Genomic DNA, 8,497 nt, shown 5'->3' on the forward strand with positions numbered 1-8,497 from the left:
TTTCAGTGTATGGGCTCCCGCAGGCGATCTACCTGTTGGCACCGGTCGCTACTCGCTTAAAACCTCGTGGCACGTGGCACGTGCGATTCCATTTTCCCCATGTTAAGTCAACGGGGTTTTGGACACTTTTTGCGCGATCGGGAATAGCGGAAAAACGAGCCAAGGAAGAGGTGGTTTTCTTCCCAGCATTTTATGGCAAACACGTTTGGGTACACGCTGGTGTGCGCCGTATACCCCTCAGAACTTCGTAACGTGTCTTTGCACGAGGTCAAAGTTGAATTTTTTTCGCTCCCCATGTTAAGTCAATGGGCGTTTTTGCAGAGACTTTTTCATTCGCTCATTGTACAAAATTATATGATACGATTTTGTTTAAACTTTCAGGACTTGTTGAGAAAAGACCATAGAACATGGTGTTATGCTTCGTTAAGCTGTCAGAATTCGTTTGCTCTTTTGAAGCTCGTTTAAAAATGAAAAATTTTAACTTTGAAAGTCAATGGGAGCGTCTTTGATGCTTAATAACTTTTTACGTTTAAGATATGTTTAAGTCAAAAGTTGATATTTTATACAACTTTTGATGCTCTTTCCAATGATATATAGAACGTTATTGCACGTTGTTCCGTTTTCCTGGTGTTGTCCATCTGAACTTGTCAGTCACGTGACCCATTTGACCTTCGGATCCAATTCTGGTAGTCAATTCTGGCGCTTTTGTTACCATAGCGAAATATGTAACGCCGTGTTCACAGTTTACTGACGACGAAGGTCCTGCTTAATCTGGCAAATAGCGTTCGAGAACTGCGGCCAAGCCCCGCTGATCTTGAACGTGATTGGTCGGTGGGCGTAAAGAATCTCCGTCGTCAGGGAGACTGCGAACACGGGGTAAACCAAGGAGTAAACAATCTGTGCGTGGAATGGGGAGTGGTGAATGTGGAACGGCGATGATAGGTGCTGATGTCGTCGATTTTTATTTATACTGTTATCCTTATTATACATTCTGATCATTTTTTATGTTCAGGAGTTTTCTCTGTTGATTTAACATCAAAAACGGTGTGTTTAACTGTTATTGCCAAGTGCCATATTGATATTGAAATTGGGGTACAATTCAACATTCTGATTCACTGGTTTTCTATGGCCTGTTGTGTATCATATTATTGGTAATGTGAATATAGGTACTCCAAACGGCAAACACTGCTATTTTCTGGTATATATTAATGTTTGACCTGATTTTATATTATTGGTAATGTGAATATAGGTACTCCAAACACTGCTATTTTCGGGTATATATTAATGTTTGACCTGATTTTACTTCACTTCACCTTATATTTTTTGCAGGAACAGTTATCACAGCATTATTGTGCAAAAATAAGGGTGGTGTATCACAGCATATCACAGCACTCTGCCAGCCGCTTTTGGCTTCCATAGAGACATCAACAAGCCTATACCTCCAACACTACCGGAGGTTGACGCTAGCTCACGCGGAATGCGCTGGCAGCGGCTGGCAGCGCGCCCATGAAACACAGCCAGGGGTTTCTTCTGTAAAGTCATTGTTGTCTAGGTACATGGGCCTTTACCAATTGTTAACAGCTATAAAAATTGGAATTAAAAATGTTCAGGTATTATGAGCATCAGCTAAACAGGGAAGAGGATTCGGCTTCAGCCCATCTTGCAACGCCTCAATGAAATTTAACGAGAAACTTAAATTGAGGGAGCAGCTACTCAACTGTGGTAAAGCCCATAAATCCTTGTGGATTTACCTACATACCTGAGGTAAATCCACAAGGCACCTTGAGTTCAAAATATGAAGTGACAACAAGCGAAATATAGCAGAAATTGGGACTTAAAGGAGCTTAGAAATAATCTGCTTAGTTCATTTGAAATGTATTGTTACCCACTTTCTAACCATGCATATTTTTGTGTCTTGTGAGGTCTCATATAGCAATAAAAATAGAAAAGTTATACAAGAGCAGTGACATGCATAGTTTGCTTGTGTTGTCACAACTTTGTACAATATTTCCAGCTTTATAATATGCAGTTATCAGTCACATTGGGCATCACACATGTATTTTTTTTTCTGCAGGAGGGAAGACACAGGAGGGAACTAGTGACTCATGTTTTTGCTTCTATCGCTTCACCCCTGGGGAATCAGTTCCTGCACCCCTTGAATATAATGGTCACCAAGGGGTGCTGTCCTGACACGTTCACTTTCTGTTGAGAAGGTTAGAACAAACACCATGTGTGTCATTTAGTTGCATATATAATACTTCAATGTTAAGTCTGCATGAAGTCTGAAGTCTAGCCACTCTTAATCCTAGGTTGTCGTGACGTTAATCTAGCCTGGGTGGATATTTTGCTGTGCTAAAAGCACGGACTCCGCTACGCCCCAGTACGGCGGCTGGGGCGCCTCCCCTGGAGGAAAACGGCGCCGGGGAGGGGGACGGACACTGTTACACTTGCGGTTTTTTGTGTGGGGTAGCGTATACTCTTCTTACAAGTATTTACTATGGACAATGCTTGCGGGTGACCTCCACTGCACGTGACACGTGTAAAACGGAGAGGTGTCACTTTTGTTACGGAGCGAGCGAAGCGAGCGAAGTCTTTCCTTAGATTAACGGAAATTTCTGAGTATGAGCGGAAATGTATTGTTACCCACTTTCTAACCATGCATATTTTTGTGTCTTGTGAGGTCTCATATAGCAATAAAAATAGAAAAGTTATACAAGAGCAGTGACATGCATAGTTTGCTTGTGTTGTCACAACTTTGTACAATATTTCCAGCTTTATAATATGCAGTTATCAGTCACATTGGGCATCACACATGTATTTTTTTTTCTGCAGGAGGGAAGACACAGGAGGGAACTAGTGACTCATGTTTTTGCTTCTATCGCTTCACCCCTGGGGAATCAGTTCCTGCACCCCTTGAATATAATGGTCACCAAGGGGTGCTGTCCTGACACGTTCACTTTCTGTTGAGAAGGTTAGAACAAACACCATGTGTGTCATTTAGTTGCATATATAATACTTCAATGTTAAGTCTGCATGAAGTCTGAAGTCTAGCCACTCTTAATCCTAGGTTGTCGTGACGTTAATCTAGCCTGGGTGGATATTTTGCTGTGCTAAAAGCACGGACTCCGCTACGCCCCAGTACGGCGGCTGGGGCGCCTCCCCTGGAGGAAAACGGCGCCGGGGAGGGGGACGGACACTGTTACACTTGCGGTTTTTTGTGTGGGGTAGCGTATACTCTTCTTACAAGTATTTACTATGGACAATGCTTGCGGGTGACCTCCACTGCACGTGACACGTGTAAAACGGAGAGGTGTCACTTTTGTTACGGAGCGAGCGAAGCGAGCGAAGTCTTTCCTTAGATTAACGGAAATTTCTGAGTATGAGCGGCCGGCCGGCCGGCCGGCCGGCCGTGCGGACGCTTTTGCGAGGCTTATAGGCGGCGTGATGCCCCAAAACGGATATTGCGGCGCCGTCGATTGACGCACGAGGGTGAAATTTTCACGACTCGTGGGTCATGTAATTCAACAGGTCGTATTAGCTTTTGGGCACGATTCGGCCGGGGGTGCGCCCGTGGCGCGTGCTCATGTGCGCCATAGGGTTAACATTAAAAACGGCAAAAACAGGCTATTGCTCCAGATGGTCCGACCACTACAACCCCATATGATGCACTCTTGGCTGCATCCCCACCCCACCCTTTCCCCTTACAGTATGAAGTATGAAAAACAGTGATTTTTTACTGGAGCTGCAAAGTGTGCCTTTGAACCACCTTATGATTTACTAGTATCTAATGTATTTGTCCATCAGGATCAGTTATCTAATGGCAGTAGACTGTTGTCTTCACATACTTCATATCTATTTTGGCTACTGCATTGTGTTCTGTAAAAAAAAAATATGGAAAACGTTTTGGATGTAGTTTTTAGTAGAATGCTTCTTTACAGATCCCGAAAGAAGATAACTGCTTGTTTTCTTCACCGCCACCAGTCTACCTGCTCTCTGCACACTCGGCAGAGCGCGGCAGGGCACCCCACGGAGCTGCACTAGTCACATCCGGGCCCCACGCCGGTCGACGGCCGATGCGATGGAGGCACTACTCCGAGGCACTACTGGGAGGCCTGCGGCGCGGACGACGGATGCGGCAGTTGGTCAAGACACGGCAGCCTACTCGAGGTGCTTCTCGCCTGGAGGACGCAGGCGAATCGCGTTATCCTAGCTGTGCCTCGTCATGGTGCGATGAGCCTTAATAGACTAATGCATATTCTTCCTTTGGTTGTAATTCATTTGCTGCTGCCCGCTGGGCTAAGGAGTAACTCTGTGCGCCTACTTTGTGCAGACGCTCGTCCAGTGCCGCCCTTCGTTTGCCGCACATATCTTTATTTATTCTTCGTTACAATTCCGTCTTTGGTCATTTTTTTTTTACCATGGGGGCACTTGAAAGTTTTGTTTTTAAATCTGTGGACATTGAACCTGGAATCGGTTTTTTGTCGGATTTCGGTTTTGTTTTTGCACTGTGGAAATATCTCGTTCAATATTTTTTTAAGATAGGGCGTGTTAAAACTTTTAGTCTCATTACTCCTCTGTGCATTCTAAAGTACTATAATGTGCATCTCAAGTGTTTGGTGCTGTACTGTTATTATTTATGGTTAATCCAGTGCTGATTTATGGTTAATCCAGTTTTTATTCGATTGAATCGTTGTGTGTAATGTGCATGACATCCGCGTACCGCCTGTAGCAGTGTTATATATTTTCATTTATGCTGGAAAATAATAACTTTCTTGTTCATTGGCTTTATTCGATGACAGAGACGTGCCAGATGACTGGGGCTGCGACTTGACTTGGTAGTTGTTAACGGTGCAAACTTCAACCATCAAGCATGATGTGGAAACGTCACATTCCGTTATCAAATCTTCGTACCGTAAATACTGAATAAGATCAATACTAGGCTGGAGCTTGCTAGAAAAACCGTGCACTGACAACGGCGAGTGGTGGACCTGAGTAGCGGCCGGGAGGCAGGGAAGTCAGCCAATTGTCAGATGTCTATTTCTTCACACATCTTTATTCTTTACTTTACACCGTCATAGACGTAATGCAATTATCGGAGCATGAAGTGGTGTATTGCCCTTATTACACCCTTCCAGTAAGTATCCAATGCCCATCCATCCACTTTCCGCAGGTGCAGGAGCAAGGGAGAGCGAAATAATTTTTATCGTCACTCACCTCACGCCCAACTGCTAGGCGAAAAGCCAGTACTCGCAATGTTTCAATCTTATTTAAGAAAAAAAGCAAATGTATCGGCTATAAATGCGTCGTGTTCCCTGCGGTAATACTATTAGTTTAACCCGGCACCGCCTGGGCTATTTCCGTACCCACGACAGCCTGGGGGGGGGGGTCGCATCCGACCCCCCCCCCCCCCCTGTGTGGCCGCTGGACCCAGGACACCAGGTGTCTCAACCGCGAAAGGTACGAAAACGTATTTCTTACGGAGAGCGGCATATCGGACGCGCTTGCGTTCTTCCGCAAAGCGAGCGGCGCTACCAGGGCTCAAGGCAGAGCTGATGACAGCAGTTGCAGAGAAGCGGTGTCGCAGCAGGTGGCGTCCCATATCAGGCTCATTCCTCGGCTGAAAGGGAAGAGCGTTATCCCATCGGGACGTCGGCCGTCACCTCTGTCAAGGCCGGTGGGCTCTAAAACACTCTCGAGCCCTGTGCTGCTCTCGCCCGCACATGGGGGGGGGGGTAACACACCGACTCCGGTCTGCACGTGCAAGGCTCATCCTCTCGTTTGGCGGCGGGCGTTTTTGCTGCGTTTACAAAGGTGCTTGCTCAAACAGCCTGCGGTCCCGCGATGCGGAGCCCAGCATCGCAGATGCTGGTAACCGCAGGTTGTTTGAAAAGACAAACACTATTCGTTAGAATTGTGTTTTTCTATTGAAAAACAACCGGAGCGGTCCGTCTCCGGGCTATGTTTTGCAAGTCTGGCCGCGAATTGGGGCAACTTGACCGGGGCCTAAACGTGCATTGCGATTTTCGTAAAAATTTCAGGGTATGGGCTCCCGGGGGCGATCTACCTGATGGCTTCGGTCGCTACTCGCTTAAAACCTCGTGGCACGTGGCACGTGCGATTCCATTTTCCCCATGTTAAGTCAATGGGGTTTTGGACACTTTTTGCGCGATCGCGAATAGCGGGAAAACGAGCCAAGGAAGAGGTGGTTTTCTTCCCAGCATTTTATGGCAAACACGTTTGGGTACACGCTAGTGTGCGCCGTATACCCCTCAGAACTTCGTAACGTGACTTTGCACGAGGTCAAAGTTGAACTTTTTTCGCTCCCCATGTTAAGTCAATGGGCATTTTTGCAGAGACTTTTTCATTCGCTCATTGTACAAAATTATATGATACGATTTTGTTTAAACTTCCAGGACTTGTTGAGAAAAGACCATAGAACATGTTGTTATGCTTCTTTAAGCTGTGCAAATTCGTTTGTTCTTTTTAGGCTCGTTTAAAAATGAAAAATTTTAACATGGAAAGTCAATGGGAGCGTCTTTGCTGCTTAATAACTTTTTACAGTTGAGATATATTTATGTGAAAAGTTGATAGGTTATACAACTTTTGATGCTCTTTCCAATGATATATACAACTTTATTGCACGTGGTGCCGTTTTTGAGAAATATAGTAAAAAAGCACGACATTACCGAGATTTGAGCTCAGACCTATATCGTTACGGTGTCAGGCGGACACGAGGACAGGTGGCGCCGCCGCCGCCCGCATAGCGGCGGGAATGTGAACTAACCTGTTTACCATCTATGGTATGGTACCATCGGGGGACCGGCCGCCGTCGGCACCATTTCGGGACTTTGCATCGCAATAAAAGGCTTATTTACAATTGAAAATGGACTAGCGAGAGTCGTTATGGAATCAGAATTTGATGCTCTACAAAACTAGGCTATTTTCATTGTGATGGCATCACAGACTACACCGCTAAACCCAATAAAGCAGATTTATGTCGCGTCATCGATGATTACATATAATGTATCATTCTTTGATATATATGTAGTCGGGTCTTTCAGCTGCGTCCCTCCCCTCCCTCGCCGCGCCGGCGGGTCGGCCATCCGTGGCTTGCCGCCCGCCGGCTGCTGGCCGGTCAGCTGGCCGGTCAGCTGGTCGCCCGCGGCTGTCGGTGCAGTGCGGGATGCCTACTTGCGGGGGGGGCCGTCGTGGCGGCGGCCCGGGTGGACTGGGCGAGCAGTGAGTTGGGGAGCGCTGCGCTGTCGGTGCTCTAGTTTGTATTGCGTTCGCATGATACGGCTTGAGCCAATACAGAGTGAACTGATTGAGCTGAGCAAGTCTTTACATACATTGAAAAGTAAAGCACTTTTTACTGCATCTACGGTGAGATGCTAGATAAAATTTATGGTCTACCTAATGGTACCCATTACTTAACAATTAAGTGAATCATTTCGTCGCTAAACTCTCGTAAATTCGTATGTCCGCCTCACTATGGAGTTTGGACCGTAACGTATGGCCTTTGCTCAGACAGTATACGAACAGGTGACGGGGATACCTCTAATAGAAGGATGCGACACGATTTTACTGCTAAATAGCGGCCGGCCGCCGTGGGGACGTTTTTGTACGACTTATATCTCGGCAACCACTGGGCTGATACACGTGCGGTTTTTTTGTGTGGGGTAGCTTTTTCCCTTCTTTCACATAGTGTGCTACTCTCGATGCATATGGGTGACCCCTAACGCACGTTCCACGTGCAAAGCCAAGAGGTGCCTGTTTTGTAATAAGCGCAATAGCTCGCGGTAATTACTGGGCCGATTGCGCTAAAACTTGGCATGGAGGTAGACACTTTCCAGGCGATGCATTTCCATGTGTCTTGGTAGGGGTGCAACTGCACGTGCGCACGTGCAGGGTGACGCTTCCAGATCTCGAGAACGGCTGGACCGATTGTGTTCAAATTTGGCATAACGCTTGATACCGATCAGTAGGTTGCAGTCATTTAGTATGTATTTCCATGTGCCACGATTGGGGTGCAACTGCACGTGCGCACGTGCAGGGTGACGCTTCCAGATCTCGAGAACGGCCGGGCCGATTGAGTTCAAATTTGGTACACCGCTAGAGACCGATTAGTAGGGTGCCGTGCGCAAGTCAGTTTGGTAACCGCAGGTTGTTTGAAAAGACAAACACTATTCGTTAGAATTGTGTTTTTCTATTGAAAAACAACCGGAGCGGTCGTTCTCCGGGCTATGTTTTGCAAGTCTGGCCGCGAATCAGTACAACTTGACCGGGGCCTAAACGAATCGCTCAATCTTCGTAAAAATTTCAGGGTATGGGCTCCAGCAGGCGATCTACCTGATGGCACCGGTCGCTACTCGCTTAAAACCTCGTGGCACGTGGCACGTGCGTTTCAATTTTCGCCCATGTTAAGTCAACGGGGTTTTGGACACTTTTTGCGCGATCGCGAATGGCGGAAAAACGAGCCAAGAAGGCGGTGGTTTTC

The 8,497-nt window shown here is 46.6% G+C and overlaps 1 long non-coding RNA gene across 1 annotated transcript; it reads left to right on the forward strand.

The window, feature by feature from the left end:
• The first annotated feature begins 901 nt into the window (after positions 1-901).
• LOC122387758 lies at positions 902-4,779 on the forward strand. Its single transcript, XR_006257666.1, has 2 exons — positions 902-942; positions 3,939-4,779. It is a non-coding gene; the product is annotated as an uncharacterized LOC122387758 (long non-coding RNA).
• Positions 4,780-8,497: the final 3,718 nt, after the last annotated feature.

This window comes from Amphibalanus amphitrite, unplaced genomic scaffold (genome assembly GCF_019059575.1).
Source record: "Amphibalanus amphitrite isolate SeventyFive unplaced genomic scaffold, NRLGWU_Aamphi_draft 000297F_arrow, whole genome shotgun sequence".
Taxonomy (NCBI): domain Eukaryota; kingdom Metazoa; phylum Arthropoda; class Thecostraca; order Balanomorpha; family Balanidae; genus Amphibalanus; species Amphibalanus amphitrite.